Here is a 24,935-nt window from a genome sequence, read left to right as displayed (position 1 = left end):
ACCCCAGCAGCTGGGGGAAGGTGGATTGCCTGATACCACAGCCCTCTGCATGGGACTCAGGTTCCTGGCTGATGTCTTGTCACATGCAGCAGTATTCCCCAAATGATAGCCTGTCCTTTGTGCCCCTGCCAGCCCCTGCGTGTCTACACCTCAGATGTCTGTGGACACCTGTGTTTTGGCGTCAGTGGTTTTGCTGTGCTGCTGTCTCTGTGCATCTGGAAAGTATACACAGGCCTCCAGACATCCAGAGACCCACAGCACAGAAGGGCTGATGTGCGAGTCAGACAGATGGTCACTTATGAAAGCCTTGGATAAGGCAGTGAGCACTGGCTCTGGGTATCTGTGTGACCGTTTCTTTGCCTGATTTCTCCTGTGATGGTTTCCATATGTGTGGGTATCTGAGGTCCGAGACTATTTGCTGTAGATGTGAGCATGTCAGCCTCATTTCTGTCACTGGCCTTCTGTGTTAACCCTTAAAACATGGTGTTTAAGCATGTGTCTCAGCAGTGTGCTGAGAGCCATGTGGTCTCCATCTCCGACCTCAGCTGTTTCTTTACAGTCGTCTGGAAGAGCAGGGCCACAGTTACAGTAGCCTGCACTTGCTTTCAGCTGCACTCCGCCCTGACCCCCAGGCTACTGATCTTCTTTTAGGATACCGTTTTTTGCCCACAGGCAAATTCGGTGCCTACCAGCAGACACTGCTGATGGAGACCTGTAGCTGTCCACCCAGTCCACTTTACAGAGTACCTACTATGAGGTCAGCTGTGTCAGACAAATCTTGACCACCAAATTAAAGAGCCTGTGGAAGGGAGCTGAGGTTTGCAGCTTCCCTCAGGAGCAGGGCTGTGTGAGCCCCATGTGGCTGCGGAGTTTACTGTACTTCTCCTGTATGCAGGATACCTTAAAGGGCTTAGCATCTTCCCAGGGGCTGTACAGGCCACTTGGGAAAGCACAGCACATGCATGTGCACATCTGTGTTAAACTTGTGCTCAGTGTGCGAACTTCTGACGTGGCCTTTCTGCTGGTGACTGCATTTGGAATAGCTTCTGCTGTCTTGCGACACGAAGGAGAGGGTGAAGATGCAGCAGCCACAGACCAAGGAGGAAATCAGCAGTACTCTGCCATGGACCGGCCAAGTGTCTCCAGGCAGGTCATCTACTATCCCTGCTTCTCTGTCTGCAAAGCTGTAAAAGGCCATTCCTAAAATACGGCTTGATGCCAAGTTCTGAGGGTTGTCTTTATGCAAGTGTATTTTATTGTTTGCTCACAGTAAAAGTGTGTAACAGTTAGATAAAGAAGGAGGTAGGGTGGATTTGCTTCTGAGGTTTTTTTTGACGTGTGCGTGCATGGCTCCAAAGCCCTGATATAATACTATGGCTGCACAATTGTACATGTTTGTCTGTGTGAGGGAGAACAGAGAACACACTCCTTTCTCTCATTATCCCCATGTGTATACTTGAGCCCAGGCAGCAACAGGATCCTGACAGCTCTACCTCCATAGTAAAACTGCAACCCCAAAACAAAAGGACAAACCAAACTATATTAAATCTTGCCTCCTGGCAATGCTGACTGAAATTGAGAGTCAACTAGAACAGCAGGTACCAGTGCCAAAGCACAAGGTCAGAAGAGCTTGTGTAGGGAGGTCAGGAAGGTCACCTTGGCCTTCCAAGATTGCAAGTGCAGCCTCCTGACTTGGGGCTGTCTCCTAATGAAATATTAACACGCAGTAGGTGTTGGGCATGCATTGAAAAACATCCTAGCATGTATATTTTTAGCCAGGACACAGTGGTATCAGTTAAAATAATTAGCCCCAGCCTGTAATCTCAAAGCCTTATCTCTCCTCTTGCTTTTTTAGAAGGCAGATGTTTTAAAACTGATTTGAAAATCAAATTTGCCCTTCAGTGATTTCATTTGGAAGAAACAGAGAAGTAAACATTATAAAGAAGGCTTCTGGGCACATTATGCATGCAAATGTGGCAGCCAATCCTTCTCCAGAAGAGGTGGGTGACTGCTCTGGACGGGAGGGTGAGTTGTTTAAATGCATACAAAGGTCACCAGCCCTCAGATTATGTTCCTCTGTCACCGGGTAGCAGCTCATGCTTCCTGTTAAACTCCACCTGCCAAAAGGACGCAGATAAAGGCTCCGGCAGTGAAGGCAGTGAAAGCGGTGCTGTGGCTGCCACAGGTTCAGCCTTCTTTGAGCCCTGTCTTTGCCAGCCCTGTGTGGAGTGCAGCAGGCAGGCGTGAGGAGGTCCACTTTCCTGTCACCCCACTGCTCGGGTCAGAAATTATATCCATGTTGTGAAGAATCTCCCTGATTTCAAAGTTTCTGGACTCTCTTCAAGGGTCAGTCAGGGACTGTCTGTTCAGCCGAGAACCATAGTGCTCCCTCCACCCCCAGGATGGAGTGAGTGTATTAGCTGAAATAAAATGTCATGAGAATAAATGAACAAATAAGCCGAGGAATGAATGAGTGGGTGGCTAAATTTTGGATATTATTTTGTCTTTTTTATGGAATTACAACACAGATTCTGTCACACTAGTAGTAAAGTAATAAAGGTTATTGCTGTGGATGAGTAAAAAAGGAGATTTGCCCTAACCCAAACTAAATTCTCGCTCACTGTTCTGAAGAGCAGGAATCGGAGTCGTCCTTCAGTACTGGATAGAAGAGCTCTGTCACCAAGGACACTGGTTGCCCTGCCCGAAACTCGATTACAAACTCAGTAGGCCAGCCCCCTGCTTGGGCAGCTTCCAGGAAGCAATGGAACTTCTCAGGCTGGTGCAGCAATGAAGCTTCTCAGGGAGGGCTTGCTGGAGAGGGCCAGCCAGCCTGGGCTTCAAGAGGTGGCCTGGCCTCTTCACGTGGTATTAACCCATATTCTATGGAGACTTGTTTCAAAAGGTCTTGTTAAAAGAGGTGTAGCCTGGAACCTCCAGGGAAGAGCTTCATGCAGCGTTACAGTTCTTGTGCACGTTTTCTGTTTTCTGTTTGGGGATCGTCACAAGCTTCCTGAAGCACACGGTGGGAACTCCAGTGGGCTGTTCCTGAGGCATGTGGTGGGAACTCTGTTCCTGAGGCACGCGGTGGGAACTCCAGTGGGCTGTTCCTGAGGCACGCGGTGGGAACTCCAGTGGGCTGTTCTGGGTGGGGCCTGTGTCCCAGCCTGTGTGCAGGAGATAGTTCACCTCTGGTTAGAGCCGCTGCTGCTGGCTCCAGAACAGCTCTGACTAGGTCTAGCTAAAGCTGTGTGTGTCTAACTGTTTTCATTGATTAGAAAAGGACCTGCTAAATGTGAGCAGTTAGCCACCACATTCATGCTTGTGCTGTGTTCAGGCTCAGGATGAGAATTTGCTAAACTCGACTCTCAGATGCTGGAAAGTGGAGCTGGAGGGGGAGGAGGAGGCCTGCGAAACACTATCTCTGGACATGGCATGGCTATTGCACCCAGGAGCCCGCAGTGGCAGTGGCTTCCCTGCATAAGACCAGCCTAAGGGGCTGGAGAGATGGCTCAGAGGTTAAGAGCACTGGCTGCTCTTCCAGAGGTCCTGAGTTCAATTCCCAGCAACCACATGGTGGCTCACAACCATCTGTACTGAGATCTGGCGTGCGGGCATACAACGAGACAGAATGTTGTATACATAATAAATAAATCTTTAAAAAAAAAAAAAAAAAAAAAAAAAAAAAAAAAAAAAAAAAAAAAAAAAAAAAGACCAGCCTAAGACTGGGTCCATCAGCACGCTGTGTGGATGGGGAGGGGTCAGACAAGTAGTGATTGCTATAGTCATGGTCTGCAGTGGTGTAGCCACTGGTAAGTTAGCTCTGCTCATGGGGACAGCAGCTGCCTCCTCACACAGGTAACTTTAATTGAATTCATTTGACCTGAAAGGGGAAAAGGGGGACATGAAACTCAGAGGGAGTCTTGTTGGTAAGAAGGGACTCAGAGTGGGGTGATGAGAGACAATAACGGCAGGGAATATGAGCAAAGCACATTATATGTGACATTATGAATGACTAGCTAGATGATTTTTAAATTTTTAAAAATACATCTATGGGTTGGAGAGATGGCTCAGAGGTTAAGAGCATTGCCTGTTCTTCCAAAGGTCCTACGTTCAATACCCAGCAACCACATGGTGGCTCACAACCATCTGTAATGGGGTCTGGTGCCCTCTTCTGGCCTGCAGGCATACACACAGACAGAATATTGTATATATAATAAATAAATAAATAAATATTTTAAAAAAATACATCTATTCAGGAAAGAAAGAAGCAGAGGGTCTGAGGTTCACCTGCCTCCCCCAACCCCCATGCGGAAGATGCAGAGAAGAAAGCAGGCCAGCCTTTCTGTGCCTGCTCACCACGTTAGTCATGATGGCCCCAGAGTGGTAACCCTTCAGGTGTCCCTCGGTGAGAAGGGTAAACAGAACATGGTATGCCTATCACGTACTGTGTGGCAGTTAAATGGAATAAGGCACCCATGTACACGTCAACATGGATGACCTTGAAAGTGTTTTGCGTGTGATAAAACCTACTGCTAGGAAAAACCGCAGACTGACTCTGTGATCCTTTAATGTGGAGCGTCCAGATGGCAGTGCAGAGGAAGCGAGGAGAGCGGATTCCCGGGGTGGACTTGGGGAGGAGTGCCTGTGAGTGACCACTCGTGGTCCGGAGTGTTTACTGCCACAGTGTGAAGGTTAAGCTTCTGGAAGTGATTGTGGGGATAGCAACAACTAAGCTAAAAAGAAAAAAAAAAGTACACTTTCCAAGAGTGGGTTTCATTTGTGTGAATTACAAATGAGGCTCTGACTTAGAATGGAGCATGCTCGGGGCAGACACTACCCTTCAGAGACAGCCTGTGCCAGGGATCAGGACAGCTCTGCATGGGAAGGCCGCATGTCTTCATTTTGCTGAGTGTGCTGGATTAAAGCAGAGATCTGGTGTAGGAAACACCCTGCCTGCCTGTCTGCCTGCCCTCCCTCCCCTTAGTTCCTTGATTTCCCTCCGCCGGTGTGAGCAGACAAGGCTCCTTCTTCAGCACATTTCAGTCCATGCTTAAATCCAGAGCTCTCACTGTGCTGCTTTTGGGTGAGACGAAGGCAAAGCCTATCTGCCCCTGTGCCCTCCTGTTGTGGAGCTAGGCCACGGCAGCTCCGGGGACACTTCGCACTGCACCGACCTGTTCCTCGTGGCCTTTCCAGCCCCCTTTTCCAGCCCACTTTATGTGTTGGCCAGCAGGTTAGTGGTGTGAGCACCTACTGTAAAGAGAATCTTGGGCAGACATTGTAATGGTATTGTAAGTCAATAAACTCAGGTTTGAAAATCAGAGCAAGCCGCCCTTGATGTTACATTGGGCATAAATGTATATAAATGCAGGACTTGGGGCATTTGCATGAACTTGGCCTACCTGAATTGCAGCTCTCTTAAGTGGTTCTTTTGATATGAAAACAGTTCAGTCCTTCAGCCACAAAGCTGCACCAGCAAAGTAGAGGTCTCTCGAAGTGTGGTTAGAAATAGCAATGTCTGTGTTAGCCCACATAATGCAGCTTTACTACCAATTATTGTCTGACCTAACTCAGTGCAGGTAATTCAATTTGATTCCTTGATGGCATCATAAAATATTGATAAAAAGTGGATGATAATAATGGTGTAATAGTTGGAGCCCAGAGCCATTTTTATGAATGCCACTGAAGTCATAGCAGATAGATTTGAGTTTTCCTGCTTCTCTAATTCTCACCGCCATGCGTCCACCCTCCAGATGATCACTGAGCGTCACTAAGTGTCAGCACCAACAGGACAGACACTGTTGTCATTTTCCTACTTCACATCCTGATGGCAGAAATGCTGGATACTTAACAAAGTTATGGCTGTTGCTGAATTCTATGACGCAAGTAAAACAGCAGATAGAGACCAGACAGGGATAGGCAAGAGCTACCTTCGTCCATAAAGGCCTCTCTGAGACATTGGAGCCAAGATCCGTCCCTTAGGGTTACTATTGCTATGATGTAACAGGAGCCACTTGAGGAAGAAAGGGTTATTTTGCTCAGATTTCCATATAATGGCTCATCTTCAAAGAAAGTCAGGACAGGAGCTCCTGGAGGCAGGAGCTGATGCAGAGGCCATGGAGGGTGCTGCTTACTGGCTTGCCATACGGGGCTTGCTCAGCCTGCTTTCTTAAAGAACCCAGAACCACCAGCCCAGGGACAGCCCCTCCCAGAATGGGCTGGACCCTCCCCCATCATTCACTAATTAAGAAAATGCCCTGCAGTCTTGCCTACAGCCTGATCTTCTAGGGCATTTTCTCAGTTGAGGCTCCCTCCTCCTGGTGACTCTAGCTTGTGTTAAAACTACCCAGGACAGTTAGTGACAGACACCAGCCTTGCAGGGCTCAGGAAGGAACTTAGTGAGTTAATGTCCCGAAGGAGGAATGATCATGTCAGGACAGTGTGCATGCAGTTGAGGCTCAACAAGGAAGCGGTGGGCTCGCAGCAAGGAAGCAGGAGCAGTCGGATCCACAGCTACTTTTAGGTCTTGGGGTAGACTGAGTTTTATTCTAAGAGCAATGGAGAGATTAGGGGTGGGAAGTTATGCAAGGAAGTGCTGTTTTGTTTTGAAACATGGCCCTCCTTTGTAGCCAGGCTGGTCTCATTTCAAGCCTCTTCCTCAGCCTCCCAACTGCTGGGATTACAGGCATGTGTTGTAATACCCAGTTGTTGGTTTTTTTGTTTTTGTTTTTTTTTTGCGGGGGGGTGTTTTGGTTTTCCCTTTTTTTTTGGGGGGGGGGGGGGTTCAAGACAGGGTTTCTCTGTAGTTTTGGAGCCTGTCCTGGAACTAGCTCTTGTAGACCAGGCTGGCCTCGAACTCACAGAGATCCACCTGCCTCTGCCTCCCGGGTACCGGGATTAAAGGTGTGCGCCACCACTGCCCGGCTTATTTCTGCTTTCTTGTTATCAGTGCTTGGGACAGGATCCAGGCCCCTGGTGCGTCTTAGCTCATGTGTTCTACTGCTGAGCTGCACACTCAGCCTATTTCTTGTTTCTACTGTTTGTTGTGAATGCTGTGTAGAGAATGATTGATTGGATGGGGTAGGTATAGAAGTGAGAGCCCATGAAGGAAGCTGTTGACAGCTTGGTGACACATGATGGGGCTTTGGGCAAAGGTGGTGACGGTGGAGACAGTGGCGAGTGTTTGCTGGTGAAGTACACAGTGTTAGCACGTGGGGGTCCACAGTCCCGGCTGGGGTCCTGCATAGCTTCCTGCCCTGTCCCTGGTCCTGAACATTGTGTTGTTATCCACGCTCAGAAAGCATGCCTCTCAGGTTTCTGCGTGGGGGGCGGGGGGCAGCCGGAGGATGGATAATGTGGTAGGTGACAGATGATGTTCAGACTGATCTCTGCAGACCCTGAAGTGGGCCCAAAACAACAGGATGGGACTTAATGGGGAGAAATGTGATGCCTTCCATTTAGGTTCAGAAAATCAATTCTCTAAGTACAGGATGGGGCAGTCAAGCCGGAGAGAGGTTTACAGGAGAAGATCTATAGTTTTTAGCCAGCTGCAAATCCAGTGTGCATGAGTAGTTGCTGTCGGCTGCCACAAACCCTGAGTAACGTGTCCCAGCACCCATACAGCTTTCCTGTTGAACCTGTGTGTGGGTTAGGACACGCCTGCGCGCATGTGTCTACTCTGGAAGGTAGCCAGATGAGAAGAGGTTAGGAATTAAATAAGGTCCAGGTAAATTCCCCAAAGTGTTGCAGGGTCATGGCCATTAGCTTTAGATGTGTGTAAAACTACCAGGTGGGGCTGAGTTTCTGACTCTGTGTAATAATCCCAGAGGTCAGCATCAGAATTGGCTGGTCACACCTCAGCACACTTAGGGAGTGGCCCTCTTCTCTTTGCTGGTTGTTGCTTTCTGTATCAGACAAAATGAGCTGAACACACAATAATCACACCTCCTTTAGTCCCACTATCAGAAGGCAGAGGCAAGAGGATCTCAGCTTCCAAGTCAGCCTCAGCTACGTAGTGAGTCTAAGCCAGTCTGGACTACAGAGTGAGAGTCCTTTCTTTTTAACAAAACCTAACATGTTAATGCTCTCTTAAGACTAGTTTTAGAACAGTTTTAGGCTTACAGCAAAACCAAAGATGGTGAGATTTCCTTTAGGCTCTGCCCTGAAACAGAAAGCTGCTTTCAGAGCAGAGCCCCCCACTGGATTCTGTGAGTGCCCACTGCGAGCGAGCCCACTGTTCTCCTGTCTGTGCTGATCAGAGCACGAGGTGCCACAGCCCTCAGAGCAGAAAGACTACGTACGTACACCACCTTCCCCATTCACCTTCACAAATTCCGCATCAGCAGTAGAAGCTGCTGGCACATGAAGAAAACGATCCTTTATTTGTTCCTAGGCCTGGAGCTGCGACCTTCAGCAAGCATGGGCATGGCCTTTCTGAGCCACTCTCGAAGCTCTTCCTCAGCGTGGTAACTCAGCCTGCCACTGGGCCAACCCAGCTGTCAGATCACTTTCCTTCCTCCCCACATCGGGGCAGAGGGACTGAGGGCAGGAGCGGAACCCTTTGCTGGATGGTGACATTCAGACTGTGTAGCTCCGCAGCTCCAGCTGGTTTTAAAAGGCTCCTTGTTTAAGGCCTTCAAACCCCTTTAAGAAGGAACCTGAGGAATTTAAAGCCAAGATGCAGCAGAGCAAGAATGTCATTTGGGAGTCACCTGATGGGTAGATGTGTGTCCCTAAACAACACCATGCGGCAGCACTAACGACTGCTGCTAGGACTTCAAAGTGCACAGCCCCAGAGTGGGCTCATTCGGAGAGAAATCCAAATCCCAGAATTCTCAGTAAACTTGAAATGCCTCTCGAAATGATGCCCTGCATCTCCTTGTAGTAAGGCCTACACTTTCCCTGTTAAGAGGCTTTGCACCAGGGAGACCTAGGTGCAGGCTGAATGAGAGCCACTCTGGGGCACTCGTGTTAAGTGGTAACCCTCACCTTGCTCCAACCTCTGTCTGAGCTGTAAAATCCTGGGTCAAACCGTGGTGAGTAAGTCGATCGCTTCCAAAGCAGCCCACTGTCTTCAGGTCTTTGTTTTAGTTGGAGCTGCTCTGCCAGCTGCAGGCTCACCTTTGATGGGCCACAGTAGTGTGTTTCATGTCTAACTAGTGTTTTAATGTTTGTGAAGAACTGTGGTTAATTGGAGCCCCATGGTACCCCAAGTGGCTTTAGAAGCCTCTTGTGCCAAGGGAGAGGATGTTGTGCTGTGCCGTGCCATGCCGAGCATGTGTGTATGCGTGCCTGTGTGCACACATGCAAGCCCTCTAGCTGAGCAAGCAGTATATGGTTTAAGTGTTCTTGGTTATGAAGACTTAGTTTTGAAGGGAATTTTTGAAGGGGGAGGCTCATTTTGGCTCACAGTGTGAGAGGTTTCAGTTTGTGGTTAGCAAGGCCCATTGCTTTGTGGCCCAAGATAAATAAGAAAGAACACCGTGGCAGAGAGCATGTAGTAAGCCAAGCTGCTCACCTGCTGGTGGCCAGGAAGCAAAGAGTGAGTTGTTTTCAACTAGTATGTAATAATTTGGTACAATGTGTGTGGTATTATTTCTACATATGTATGGTATATAATGATCAAATTTGGGTATTTAGCTTATACCTCATGCATTTATCATTTCATGTTGAGAGCATGAAAAAAATCTCTGTACTAGTTATTTTGAAATAATCAAAACAATATTATTAACCACAGTCACCCTATAGCATCCTAGAACACCAGAACATAGTCCCCCTCAAGTGTGACCCTCTACTGGCCTATCTCTCTGTGGTTTCCCTAGAGTGGTCACCTCTCTCCTCCTTTCTGCTTCCGGTCCCACACAGAAGTGACATCTCGCAGCATTGGTCTTCCTGTGCCTGGCCTCTTCTGCTCTCATCAGGTTCCATCAGTTCGTCCCTGTTGCCATGGTTTTGTCCTGCCTGTGGCTGACTCTGGCATATTACAGTCTACATCACCCCAATACTTGTTTGTCCAAAGTCCAGGATTGACATGATGCTGATTCTTGACCTTTCTCTGCTGCACTCCGGGTGAGTGGAGCTGGCCAGCATACTCCTTGGTCTTTCCTTGCTCCCCACAGCACAGTTGTCAGGGTCCTCTACTGTCCTCATGACTATTGTCTGGTGACTCCTCCTGCAGAGCTGCGGCACACACTCTTCCGTCAGCGACGGGGAAGGTTTATCAGGTGCTCATTCCCTTGCCCCATCTCAAAAATGGTGCCATAATTAGCTATTATACCCAGGTTACCATCCTTTATTTGTCCACACTTCTGCCCCTTCTTTTAAACCAATGAAGCATGGGGGGAAAACAAAGGGAGTCCCAGAAAACATCTGGCAGATGTGTTGGAACTGGTGGGCATTTGTGGAGCAGGGAGGGCAGACCTGACCTGTACCGAATTTCCAGCATCTGTGGAGGACTTGGGTTTGTTTCTTTGAGATGGGACAGCATCTGCATCCCTGCTTGGCCTCAGACTCACATTCTTCTTTCTCAGCCTTCCGAGTGCTGGGATTCCAGACATGTACTCTGATCTCGGCCTGCCTGGTGTTTAAACGGAGGACATTGGTACTCTAGTGGGACTGACTTGAAGGGTGATGCTCAGTGCTTGTTTTGGGAATCACTTGCAGATCTTAAGTCAGGACTAGAAGGTCATTTCTGCAGATTTGCCCAAGTTGACCTTTTTCCAAGTGAAGAATAAGTTTAAACAGTAGCAAGAGTGGGGCTGGAGTCTGCTGTCAGAGAGACCTCTGTGGCCACACCCACCATGTGTAGTGAGCTCTGCCATCTATGCCCATTGTCCATGTCTGCCTGGTGACCTTTGCATCTGACCTGAGTAAGTTTCCATTTCTGAGAGACAGCTGGAACTTTCTTGTGTGTGTGCCTTAGCACCATGTCATCCACCCCTTGTCTGTCCAGTAAATAAATGAGCAACTTACCAGGCCTAAGCTAGTCTGTGCTAAGGCTTCATCCGCGTGGCTCTGAAGCTTTAAGAACATTTTGTTTGTCCAAGGCAAACCGTGCATTTCGGTGTCAGGTGTATCTGCCTCCTGGTAGGTGCTCAAGCCAGCTCTTCCTTCCCTGACTTCTTTTCTTCTGTCCTCTCCTCTCTGTTGGGATGTTTGAAAGGCGAATGAGGCCATAGCTCTGCCAAAATGCCTGTCTTCAGAAATTCTTATTGTCTTCCAACTGTACCCACATAATGCCTGTGGCATCTACAGTCTGGCCAGGCTTATCCTGGCAAAATGATTCAGATAAAATGTCTGTTCCCCGGCTGTGATTTGGGGCAGGGGACAAGATGGTGGTGATGGCTTCCTGTGGGCAGGCTTTTGGATGGAAGTGACTGAGTAGTCACAGGAAGACAGGTGCTGATTTACCTGTTTGCTAGTTTATTTTCTTTTGGGAGTCAGTGTTCCAATTTACTGTGTTCCTTGGAGGGTTGACATATCAATTAGATATTATCGACAGTAATAGAGGGGCAGTTGCTGTAAATGTGAAGTTTTTACTGGTAGGCCATGAAATGACATCCCAAGGGACTGTAAGAGGGAGGCGTGATAAATACCATGTTACCTAAGTGCCGGCAGAAGGCCTGATTAATGGGGAGGGTGACTCTGTCTCCAACACTAAAGTGCTATTTATTCATTTGCTGTCAATCAAACCTTCTGTTCTAATTGGCTGAAAGACTAAATCAACAAGGTCTGCTCATAAACCAGGTTAAGGGAGGAAGAAAAGCAGACGTAAATCATAATCAGTAGCTTGTTTATTTACTGCAGCAGCGCTTCTGGATGACCTTGAGAGTACCTTCTACCCTCCAGACCACAGCAGCCCTGACACAGCCTGCTGCACGGGTGGGGACAGTGCAAAGAAGAGATGGTGCCCCGCCCCATGGCACAGGCGAGCCTGGGTGTCAGAGACTCAGCGTGATTAGACCACTGTGTCTCTTCTGCATTTTTAATGTATGGCTCTTGTTTTGCACGACACTTGTAAAAGGAATTACTTTCAAAAGACAAATATATTTCCACACTAACAGTTTTATAAAGATGTCAGCGAATAAGTGTGAGCATCATTAAATCACATTTTAAAGGCAGACACCTCGTGATAAATCTGCATTATCAAGTCTCATTTCTGAAATAAATCATTCACTAAAACTTTATGAGGGGTGAGGAAAGATCACTTGTTTGACCAGAACAATGTACATTGTTAACCATGGAGAAAGGATAGCGTCGGACCCCACTGAAGACGCGAGAGGGTGACACCCATCCTCAGCAGCAGTGTGTCAGACAAAGCCAGCAGTAAATTCCAGCAGGAGTTTTCCATCCTGCTTGCAATGGAGCTGGCAAAGATCAGGCTCCGGGAGTTACAGTGGGAGGGAGGTGGGGTAGGTCCTGAGCAGCACACTGACCCTTCAGAACAGCTGCCCACCTTGTGCCAGCATTCCTGCTCTCCAGCTCACCTGCAGAGCCACACCCCAAATTGTAGAGCGCTTGAGCTGGGGCATGTGCTCTGCTGGTATTACCCTGAGAGCCAACAAGCTCACAGCCATAGTGACTTGACACTTTTAGGCACACAGCCCTTTCAACTCATGCATCTGACACACCATATTAACATATTAAGCAACATGGGAACCATGGTGATATGTCATATTAAAACACATTAGCCGAAGAGCTCTAGTTGTCGGCCCCTGGAGATAATCTCAGAGCAGAAGGGCAGGAGATGGTGGGGAACCCCACCGTTCTCAGAGTGAGTGAAATCTTGGGTCACTAAGGTGGAGAAAGGCAAAATAAATGTTCACTAGTGGTTTTAGTGACAAAGCCAAGCTGATTTTGTCCTTTGTGTGAATGCTGACCTCACTGCAAAAACAAAACTCTTTTACCCTATCTGCCTTTATTTACTCCTAATGAATTCCAAAGGGTACTGCTGTGTTGTGCAGTATGGTGGCAGATGAGGGGCCAGGATGGCAGAGCCAGAGATCAGAAAGATGACAGTTCACATGGGGACTTGGTGGCTAATTGGTAGAAGAATGAATAAGAAAAGTAAGAGCCAAAGCAAATGATGAAATACTGTCTCCTCATTCTGCCTCTGAGGCAGTCTCACTGTTTTTGGTATTGTCTTAGATGCTGTACAGAGGGCTGCTCGGTCTGAAGAACTGAGTCAGCACAGGGCAGGAGTCCAGCTAAGGTCCTGCTCCATGGGTGGATGGCTTTCCCACACCAGATAAAACCCCATTTACCACTAGAAGTGGTCACTGAGTTTCTGTGCTAAGAAACGCAGTTTACTGATCAATTGTAATTTCAGATATTAGGACAACCAGCACCATGTTTCTGAAACTGCCCTGTAGGTTTTGCCAGAGTCTGACCCTGCCACACAGTCTTAAGTTAAAGGTCCTTGGTAGTCAACTCCCAGACCAGGAAAGTTGGGACATAATAGTTGGGTTTCTCTGCTGAGACAGTCTAGTTTCAGTATCACAGAGGGCTAAAGCAAAATAAGTTCTGGATAGGGAGGCCTGCCAGGGTCAGGGGGCTGTTCTAGAATAGCACAGCCCAGAGACTGTCACTCAGGGAAAATTCTGGCTAGTTGTCATAGGAACTGTAAGCTTGAGATGAAAATTCAGGAACAGACTACGTGGCACAATCCTGTAATCCCAGCACTCTATCACCTGAGACAGGTGCACCATGAATCTCAGGCCAGCTTGTATTCTACACAGCAAGACCCTGTCTCAAACCCACATACCAACAGAAGACACCCAGCTACAACCCAGGAGAGGCTGGAAAAGTCTCCTTTGCTGTGTGTCCTAGTTCAGGTTCTATTGCTTGAGGAGACACCGTGACCATGGCAACTGAGAAAATAAAACATTTTTAATTGGGGTGGCTCGCGTACAGTTTCAGAGGCTCAGTCCTTTATCATCATGGTACAAGCATGGCAGTGTGCAGGCTGATGTGCTGGAGCTGAGTGTGTGTATCTTGAAGGCAACAGGAAGTCGACTGACTGTCACACTTGAGTGCAGCTTAGCCACCCCACAGTGACACCCGTCTTCCAACAAGACCACACCTCCTAGTAGTGCCACTCCCTTTGGGGGCCATTTTCTTTCAAACCACCACAGTGGGGTTCAGAGTTGGGTGGAGCCAGGGCCAGAGTCCCTGCTGCCTCCTTTGCATAGGCCCTGAGCTAGGGCGACTTTCATATTCTTAAAGGATTGTCTAAGAAATTAAATGGTTGTGGCACAGACCTTTGTGTCCTTCAGAACTTTAAACATAGTTTGCTGACCTAGGGGTAAACTCAGTTGTAAGTACAGAGTGATTACTGCAGCCCTGGAGAGCTTATGCCAAGAACCAGTGAGAGCCAGATCTCCAGATCCCAGAAGCCAACCACCCAAGGGTGACCGAGGCCTAGGCTCGGTTAGTGACTGTCCCTGCTTGTGCTCTCCTCCTAGAAAAGAGCCCTGAGGGCAGGAGAGCCTAGGGCAGGATTGGCGTGTTAGGGCCGGTTGGCTGGGGCTGGAAGCTGCTGGACTTAAGTGGGTAGCGGGAAAACAGCCAGCAGCACCTCAACGCCTGTCAGGCGTGACTCCCTGTGGGAATCTAGGGATCACACTGAAAGTTTAAGGCAGATCCCACTGCGGGTGGGGGGGTGGGGACTGTGCAGGAGGCAGAGAGCTTGGGGAGTAAGGAGTTTTATTTAGGAAGGGGATATAGGGAGGGTTTGGAAGGGTAGGGGGAGAGGAAGGGGAGAGATACAGAGACTGACAGATTGGGGGAAGGAGAGAGGAAGAGAGAAGAGGAGGGGGGAGAGACAGAGCTGCCTCTTCAGAAGAATGGGTGGGCAAGACTTGTCCTTGGTGGGGGGGGGGGGGAGAAGAGAGAGTGGGTGGAGCTTATCTCTTAAAGGGACAGGGTGCTGACAGAGAAGACCAGCATAACCATAACACACATGACTCAGCCTGTGCAGCTGTTGAGGGGGTGGATCCTGGGCCAAAACCCAGGAAGACTCTAAATCTGATTGCCCTCCTTTTTCTACTACCGCTTGCCATCCAGTCCCCCTGAGTTCTCAACCAGGAGTTCTGCCTCTGTGTCAGCCACCCAGCCTCTGCACTAAAGTGGCCTTCCTAAGCCTTCCAGTCCCAGATGCAGAAGCCTCCATGACTTCCCTAACTCGGTGGAGCTTCTCCAAGTTCGCCCTCTAGGCCATTATCCCCAGTTAGAACAAGCTGGAAATGTGCCCCCATTGCCCCTTCTCCAGCCTCTGCTGACCACTGTTCTCCCTACTATTTTACATGTGAGAACATTGGGGATTGGGCAGCAGGAACCAAACCATAGCTAGGTAGGAGAAAGCTTAAAGAACAAAGTGTTTGATCCCAGCCTGTTGCAAGGAGAGCCAGGCTGCTTGTTCGTCCTGGTCATTCAGCTAGCTTACACCTGAAATAACCACTCAGAAACTATATTAATTAAAACACTACTTGGCCCATTAGCTCTAGCTTCTTTTTGGCTAACTCTTATATTAATTTAACCCATTTCTATTAATCTATATATCACGACGTGGCAGTGGCTTACCAGGTAAAATTCCCAGCGTTTGTCTCCAACAGATCCATGGCATCTCTCCAACTCCTTCCTTCTCCCAGTATTCAGTTCTATCTTCCTCACCTTCCTAAGTTCTGCCCTATTAACAGGCCAAGGCAGTTTCTTTATTCATTAACTAAGAAAAGCAACACACAGAGGGGACTCCCACATCACCAGCCTGCAGTCTACACTGGTGTCTGAGGGTGGGGCCGTCCGTCTGTCCGTCCGTCCATGACCAGCACACCCTCCACATTGAACCCCTCAAGCTTGAGCCCTGAGGCCACATCAGAACATACATGGCATTGATGTACAAATGGTCTCTCCCAGGGCAGTGGGAGTCCCAGGCTACAGCAGCACCAAGGGGTCTCTGTGGAAGGTGGTTACTGGTGTAGGCATTCCTTGAGAAGTGGTGGCTTCCGCACAGTTCACTGCACAGTGGGGCAGCTCAGGAACCGGTAGGACTTTGACTGCCCCAGTGAAGCCTTCCTAGGTGCTGAGCACTGTGGACTAAGGGGAAATGCTAGCGCTCAGGTGTTTGGAGCATCAGCCTGCTACAAGCATGCAGGGAACTCTCCCAGGGGACCTGTGTCTTTGTTCCATTCTTACGATAGAATTATTAGCATCAGGAATCTGTGTCTGGGGGCCTTCCCCTTTTTTTTTAATGCTTTATTTTATAGTGATGGTGTAAAGCCTCCGTGGTATAGAATCTCACATCTGGACAGCTGCTGACCTGGGGGAAGCGAAGCTGAAACACACCTGTCTGTGTATCCTGCACCCACAGGCCTGCAGGACCTCCCAGCACAACCCTGCTGATCCTGATGGCGCCCAGCCATCACAGAGGGAGGACCAGCAAACTCATCTGGTGGCTTTAGGAAAGTCTACTTTGTGCTCTCTCACACTTGGTTGAACTTTTCAAAAATATTGACTAAACAACTTGCCAGCTGTGATTACCAACAGCTCTATTTGATGATCTTTGACAGAAAGCCAATGGGCACATTCGACGTCATCCGGCTCTAACGGGGCCTTCATTAGCAGCTTGTGAGATGCGCGCTCCACTAGCCCTGCAAGAGTGATTGCTGTCCCCCACGCTGTTCACTCGAGCATCGGCAAACTGTTTGCGTAGCGAGCCCAGAGCAGACATGCAGCCTCCTGTATGTCTCCACTACTCCGAGAGTTTATGTTCTCATCTCCAGAAACACAAACAATATTCTTTCTAAGCTGCTCCCAAATACAAGTGGTAGAAAATATCACGGAAAAGGTGAATTGCCAGACGGTAAGCCCTCATGACCGAGCGCTTATTCATAAACTGTTGACAAATTTATTGCCCACGTTCACTGACGGCTTTCTGAGATTAATACCCGATCTGTCTGATTTTAGAGCCTGACAATAGAATCAGAAAGAATTAGTGGTCAGTCTTCTCACCCCTCTTCACCCAGCAACCCTCCTCTCCAAGAAATAACACTGAAAAATAAGCTGATTTAGCTCCAGCCACAGCCTTGCGGTATTTTATTGTAGGAGATTTCCATGTGCCAAGGCTAACTTTGAACCTTGTTGAATGTAACCTGACTTTTTGGCATCTGCCTTCAACTCTGCACACCCTCAGGGCAGGAGACTGGCACAGTGCAGAACAGGGTACACTGAAGCAAACCCAGGGAGAGACCATATTTCTGTAGCACTCGTGGCCTTTTGTTTGCCGTGTGGTAGGAAAGAGCTCATTGTTTGATGTCCTAGCCTTGAGGGCATCAACAGATTCAAAGCAGGAGTTAAGAAATACATTGCATCACATCATGGCACACACACAAACGGGGCACACATGTACACACGCATGAAGCGTCTGTCTGCAGAAAAAATGGGAGCTAGTTTCTGAGGTTGCCATCCCAAGGGATGGATTTCTTAGAAAGAACAAGGCATCCCATTCAGCTTTCCTGAGGTGGAGCGGAGCTGGTGGCCCTCTAAGCTGTATGTCCAGTCAGTATTAGAACTCGCGGAGTACCTAGCTTCCCCCCCCCCCACCCCCATCTTGGATCTGCTTTTGTCACGAGTTATTGAAATCATTAACTTCACTCTACTAGCATGCCGCGTGGTCACCCGTCCTCAGTGTCTAGATGTGTTGTGCAGGATGCCCTGGTTCTTCTGCAAGCTGACACCGAGAACAGCAGGCAGGCGCAGTTTCCAAGAAGCCAGTTCTTGCCTGGGGCTAGCCTGGGAGGAGCAGGAGATTAGTGGTGAGCCAGGTGCTGACAAACTCTCGAGGGGCAGTCTTTCCATGGGTCCAAGAACAATCTGGCCAGCAAACGGGAGACCCAGAAACCAAGTTTGGGGGTAGGCACATGGTTTTCACTCGTCTTCAATAAAGTGTTTGAAAGGAAGGAGAAACCGAGATGGGGCTGTAGCTTAGTTGAGACTGGGGTAGACCTTAGTCATGGAGAACTTGTTAGCCTAAGCTTGGGCTTCCTCCCACTCCAAACACGGTAAGAAGCAAAGAAGAGAGGAGGTCTCTCTTAGGGTTAGGCCTGAACTGCCTCCCCTAGTTGGTCCAGTGTTCACATTCGCTGTCCTGCCTTACTGGTGCTGACTGCGGCACTTAAACAGTTCGGGGGGGGGGGGGGGGGGGCTTCACAGGACCTGCCTGGGAAACTCGCCACCTTCTTACAGCAGTGGTGCCCTGTGTGTCTCCTGCTTCAGCTGCCCTGGGCTGACCCTGGGAGCTGCATGCTAAGAGGGATAGTTTCTTCTTCACAAAGGAACATCCCTTGAACTCTAGGGATTCCTTCCTTCCTTCCTTTTTTTTTTTCCTCCTTAGTGCCCCAGTTTCTTACCACTTCAGCAGAAAATGCCTAGGCCTTCAGTAGCCAGGGTCTATTTTTAAGGCTTATTGACGATCTCTCCCTTAGGTACTGAGCGCTCGTGTGCTGTCAGATCCGGAATACCCACCGGGCCTTTGTGTGATTTTTAGTGATAAAATTGATCAGGTTTGATTGTGAAAAGGCCTGCCAGTCCTTTTAGAAGGCCTCTTATTCCTTAGTGGGGTGTGCTGTAGGGGGCTCCTGAGCTCTGGTTCTGTTTGGCATGGGCTCTGGGGTGTGCGTTCCTATAAAAGCAGCCCTGTATTTTAGAACTGAAAACTTGGGACATTGGTCCTCCCTACACTTTCAGTCCCGTCGGTATTTAAAACACGGGGAAATGCAATAGTCATATTTAGAACATTTAAAAACTGGCTTCTGCCCAGGTTCTCACATCACCAGCGTGAATCTGGGAGGGTGTGCTCCCGGAAAGCCAGGGGTGGTGCAGGAGCCAAGAAGGAAGGGGGAGAAGAGGGGAAAGGCAGGGAGGAGGGGAGAGGGCACTCTGCAGAGACAGGGGCTCTTAAAAGTTAGGGCAGAGTCTCCTCCAGCCCGGCAAGATGCCCAAGGGAAAGAAGGCCAAGGGGAAGAAGGTGGCCCCGGCCCCCGCCGTCGTGAAGAAGCAGGAGGCGTAGAAGGTGGTGAATCCTTTGTTTGAGAAGAGGCCTAAGAACTTCGGCATTGGGCAGGACATCCAGCCCAAGAGAGATCTCACGCGCTTCGTCAAATGGCCCCGCTACATTAGGCTGCAGCGGCAGAGGGCCATCCTCTATAAGCGGCTCAAAGTTCCTCCTGCCATTAACCAGTTCACCCAAGCCCTGGACCGGCAAACAGCTACCCAGTTGCTTAAACTTGCCCACAAGTACAGGCCAGAGACCAAGCAGGAAAAGAAGCAGAGGCTGCTGGCCCGTGCTGAGAAGAAAGCTGCTGGCAAAGGGGATGTCCCGACTAAGAGACCACCTGTCCTTCGAGCGGGCGTCAATACAGTCACCACTTTGGTAGAAAACAAGAAGACTCAGCTGGTGGTCATTGCCCACGACGTAGACCCCATTGAGCTGGTGGTCTTCCTGCCTGCTCTGTGTCGCAAGATGGGGCTCCCCTACTGCATCATCAAGGGAAAGGCCAGGCTGGGGCGGCTGGTCCATAGGAAGACGTGCACCACTGTTGCCTTCACACAGGTTAACTCGGAAGATAAGGGTGCTCTGGCCAAGCTGGTGGAAGCTATTAGGACCAATTACAACGACAGATATGATGAGATCCGCCGCCACTGGGGAGGCAACGTCCTGGGTCCTAAATCTGTGGCTCGAATTGCCAAGCTGGAAAAGGCAAAGGCCAAAGAACTCGCCACTAAACTGGGTTAAATGTACTGCTGAGTTTTCTGTACATACATATAATTATAAAACTTCCATCTTAAAAAAAAAAAGTTAGGGCAGAAAGGAGGCTGTCATCACGTAGTCAAGACCTTGGATGGACATCATTGGCCAGGGACAGCGAACTCACTGGGCAACAACAGTCTGAATTTGTCTCTCCCATTTCAGTGGAGACTGAGATGCTGACTGCTTCTAGATTTCAAGCATATTTCGGCAAGACCTGCATCCTCTTAAGCCAAGCAGAGGGGACGAACCTAGGACGATCACTAATAAACAGCATGAAACAAGGGCCCTGCTCATCCTCCTTCAACCACTGATGCTGGCCAATGTAGACCTGACTCATAGAAGTATATGTCTTCTCAGTATGGACTTTGCACATAGGAAAGAAAGCATAGCCCCACTAGGGCCCTTTGAGTGGGCAAACATCCTGCCAGGTCCTGATCATCTTCCTAGCTAATATGGCTAAGGAAGGGGAACCCTACCTAGAGCCTGTGTCATAGGGGAGCCCTTGGTGTGAAGGTTATTTCTGGATTCTTCTTTGTTTGGAGGGTCATACCAAAACCGACTCGATGGCCTCTCCTAGTCGCTACCTTGAGTGTCTTTAAGTTTTCCAGGGCAGGGATTACAGCTCATACCACACAACACTGGTTTCCCTGCTGCCCATCAGTCACTTTTAGGCCAGTCAAGTGAGCAGTCATGGGAGAACAGTCAAACCTGGTGGTACACCCTTGTCACCCCAAACAGGAAGACTGTAGACCTGAGCCCAGGCTCCAGGGTAGATAGCAACACACTGTCTCAGTAAAGCAAGGCTTGCTTGGCCCTGGTGATAGAGCACTTGCCTGTATGCATGAGAGCCTCCCTGGGTTGATTACACCAGAACACAGCAAAAGAAAGGCCAGACTAACGTTGTTGGTGGCATGATGTCAGTTCAGACACTGCTTGATTCCTGGAGTTCACTCTGAATATTTATTTCCAGGGACAAGGAGGATTTGAAACTCCCAAATGTCCCCTTAGTTTTAATGGCACAGCACACACTCCCGTCCCAACTCTTCATAACTGTCCCCACAGTACTAGATCTATTTGGTGGCCGTATTCATGAAAGGAAGAAGGAGTTTTACCTCTGCAGACATAGAAGATGGCTGAGCACTAGCAAATAGATAATCCCTGAACATCAGCCAACATCAGCCATAGAGAATTTTGTTTTGTCTTTTGTTTTTCAAGATAGGATTTCTTTGTGTAGTCCTAGAACTAGCTGTATAGACCAGGCTGGCCTCGAACTCAGAGCTCCACCTGCCTCTGCCTCCCAAGTGCTGGGATTAAAGGCGTGTGCCACCACCACCCAGCCAAAGAGAATTTTTTAAATGCAAAATCCACATTTGGCCGGGCGGTGGTGGCACAGGCCTCTAATCCCAGCACTCGGGAGGCAGAGGCAGGCGGATCTCTCTGAGTTTGAGGCCAGCCTGGTCTACAAGAGCTAGTGCCAGGACAGGCTCCAAAGCTACAGAGAAGCCCTGTCTCGAAAAACTAAAAAAAAAAAAAAAATCCACATTTGCTGGGGTCTTCTAGAGCTCCAAAGACATAGACAAGTCCAGAGGATGTGTGGTGATAACTCTCCTGCCATCACTGTTACTCGTAAATTGTTTCTTGAGGTCTGTTTCAGACCTTGCCTAGTTCCCAAGCTCTGAACCAGACAGTTTAGATGGGAGTGGTTCCTTGTATGGGTGTGTATGTGTGAGAGGCACACATGTGTGCATGCATGTAGACGTCAGTCACCTGAGGTGTTGGCCCTAAAGTGCCGTCTATGTTTAGTTCAAGACAGTCTTTTACTGGCCTGGAATTTTGCCAAATAGACTAGAGTAACTGGCCAGTGAGCTCCAGGTCTTTTCTTGCCTGGCACTGCCATGCTGGTGCTGGGATTACTAGTATGAACACCACAGCTAGTGTTTTATGTGGATTCTGGGAATCAAGGCTCAGGCTCTCATATCAATAAGACAAGTATAACTAACCACCCGACACACACACACACACCACTGTGGTAGTTGTTTCTGACCTCCTTTTCCTTATTTGCTCAGAATCATCTTAGATGTCTGAACTTTACAACGTAAAGTCTGAGAGAGCTCAGCTATTATGGAGTTTACTAGAAATGCTGAGGAACATTGTCCTGAGAAGACCTCCTCGGCTCCTGGGTCCGTGTGGGAGAAGGGCAGCCAGCCTTCAGGTAGAAGCTCAGGTGGCTGTGACGTTCTGGAGGCCCTGGGACCTCTCAGTGCAGTGGGCTATGTGCTGCTTACCCTATGGAGAGCTCTCCGCACAAGTGTCTCCAGACACAGAGGATCCTGTGTGTCAATAGAACGTCACTGTGAGGATACCACTAACCCCTCTAAGAAAGAAAGGCCAGGCCAGGAAGGTGCTCTGCAGGTACTAATTTGATTGACTAGGCCTCCTCTGTATTTGTGTCACATAAAAGTTTCTGCCCAGGCGTGTGCACGCACACACATGCACGGCCACACTCCCACTGCCAGTTTTGCACAGACACGAATGTGCAGACAGAGTGGCCACTGTACCTTCCTCCCGCATGATACTCCAGCTCATTGCACACGCGCACAGCCATGGCTGCAGGAAAGAGGGAGGCACTCAGCCCCCGAGTCTGTTTATGTGTTTGAGCCGAGAAAGTGATTTTTGTAGCAGAGAGCTCTAAGTGAGACAGACAGAGTCAGAGAATAAGAGAGTGAGATAATTATCTAAATTATGTTCGTGCTATTATCGAAGACGAATATAGTTAAAATGTAATTAAATATGACGGGCTAGCAGGATGTAAGCCAAGCTTTGGAATGCTAATCATCAATTACCACATCCCCTTAGGGGAATCAAGGAGTGCTCTATGGTAGAGTGGGAGCGGGGAGCTGAGTGAGATTTGGAGCATGAAAACAGACACCCCCCATGCTCATTCAAACACTCCATGAATGTCCCTGGACACTCCCTTCCTGTAACTGCCACAGGCGTTAGAAGCTTCTAGCACGGGCTTGTTGGATTAGCTGGCAGGAGGGTCCTGACCTTCTCTTTGAGAGGAAACTCCTCTAAAAGGGAAAATTATGATCTGAGCAGAGAAGGTAAACCCCAAGGCCAGCTGATATTTGGGTTGCAAATGCGTGTGCATCTGCCAGGCAGAAAGCATCATCACCTACCCAAGTCTAGGAATCCCTGAAAGGGACTTCATGGGAGAGGACCATGGCCAGCTCCAAAGATGCCACCTCTTCCTGGGCAAGGGTCCCTCCTGGAGCCCTATACCCAGTCCATACAGTGAAATTCCCTAAGGAGGTGAAAAGGACCCCCCCCCCTAACCACCACCACCAAACACACACCTCCTGGGACTCTGAGCAGGCCTAGAGACTGAAGACCACAGCTGTATGATTTTGCCAATCTCACTGCATGTGTCTTGAGGCAGAGGGGAAAAACAAAGGCAGGGTGGATGGGCAGAGCATGTACACACACAGCACATGTGCCTATGCGTGCATACACGTGTATACACCCACAGACACACTTGGTTAAGAAAGTACACGAGATATGGTACCTCATGGTGCTAGATGTTGGATGCTTACATTTGAACCGACTGGGGTGAGTGCCTGGCTACCTCCTTAAACTGGGACTAAGAGAGTAAAACAGCCCGGCTCCAAGGTGGAGGCTCCAGAAGCCAGGACTCAGGCCCATGTCCCATTCGCGGCTACCCTGTTGCTGGATCTTCTGATTTTCAAGAAAAACCAAAAACTGTATGTTAGTGGAACATCTCCCAATTTATAAATGAATGCTAACTCAATCTGTAAAAAGACCCCGGAAATGAGCAGAAGAGATGTATGTACCTTCTCCAACAGGCAGCTTAGGTCCTGGGGAGCAGGGATCTCGGGGCTTCTGGGGGCAGAGTCTCTAGTGGAATCGGCAGATTCACCCCAACTTTCCTCAGCCGGGCAGGCACAAGACTCTTAATTGAAGAGACAGACAAGGAGAATGGATGGCACCCAGGAAGTCTGGGCAGTGAGATAACTCTTACCTCTAGTTAAGTGTCCAAACAGAAGTACTTGCTAATTAGACCCAGGCCTGCTCATGAGATGTTAGATGGGGGTTATACATCCAGGCCTTGGAGCTTTCTAGAATGAGAGCTGTGGGCTTGGTGAATGTGAGGAAGACATACTCTCCAACGTTGCCTGTGGAGAGCCAGTAGGCAGAGGCATGCAGAGCAGTTAAGGCTGTTGGAGCCGGCCCATTCCTGCCTCATGCAGTGTGGAAGGAAGGGCTCTCTCTTCACATTGGTGGTCCACAGATCATCTCTAGATCCGATGAGAGAGAGGAGTGTGGTCCTTGTTCCATCACATAGCCAGACAGGAAGAGCCATGTGTGTAGATGGCTGGCGGGCAGCTTGCGGGTCAGCGCATGAGGCACACTCCTAAAGAGCTGTCACAGACATCTCCCTGAGTCCCCATGTCACATCTCAGTGCCATCGAACTGGAGAGCGCTCTGCTGTCACTGCCCGAAGCTCACTTGACAGGGGGACAGCCTGTATTATTTCCTCCCTTTTCAAGAATTTCTTTCAAAGGTTCCCGCTGGCCTTCTAGCCCTGCTCTGCAAGACTGTAAATGACAGTTTGTGCCAGCCCTTCCTGGTCCTCATCACCACTGCCTGAGCTTCCTCTCTTGGCTCTGCTTGTTTTTGTTTTGTTTTTAAGTTTTTCAGTTAAACTGATACATGTCCACAATTTTCTTATTCCGTTAGAACCCCAGGACTTAGCAAGCAGAAGCAGCAGCCCCTTGTTTACCCCTTTGGACCGCAGGTTCCCCGCAAAGGCAGCTGCTTCCCTTCCCCATCTTAGAAGACCTGTACTGTTTTGAAAAGGTGATGTATTTAAAGAAAATGCATTTTAAAATGGCTTCCAAATGAAAGCCTAAATGTCTTCCTCCCACTCACTCTCTTCCAGAGACTTAGAAATAAATGCATATCCCCTCTCCCTGTGTCCCGCTTCCAGCTGCCTCGTCCTTGTGGAGAGCAGGCATGCGCTGTCATCTACGTAGCCAGGTTTTTTGCATCCATCATGAGGGAGCACTGCTGTCAGAGTTTGAGGGCCCAGTAACATCAGCTAGCTGGGCCT

At 49.0% G+C, this 24,935-nt stretch overlaps 1 protein-coding gene and 1 pseudogene across 2 annotated transcripts in view; both read left to right on the top strand.

Annotated features, from left to right (window-relative positions):
* The window catches only part of Btbd9 (BTB domain containing 9), a 371,475-nt gene that overhangs the window by 323,905 nt on the left and 22,635 nt on the right, over positions 1–24,935 (top strand). The window lies entirely within an intron of this gene.
* LOC121435444 lies at positions 18,983–19,789 on the top strand (annotated as a pseudogene).

This window comes from Microtus oregoni, unplaced genomic scaffold (assembly GCF_018167655.1).
Source record: "Microtus oregoni isolate MIOR12 unplaced genomic scaffold, Mior012 000046F_ref0000063, whole genome shotgun sequence".
Lineage (NCBI taxonomy): Eukaryota > Metazoa > Chordata > Mammalia > Rodentia > Cricetidae > Microtus > Microtus oregoni.
Note: the sequence above shows the minus strand (reverse complement) of the source record. Positions and strands in the feature narration are given on the sequence as shown.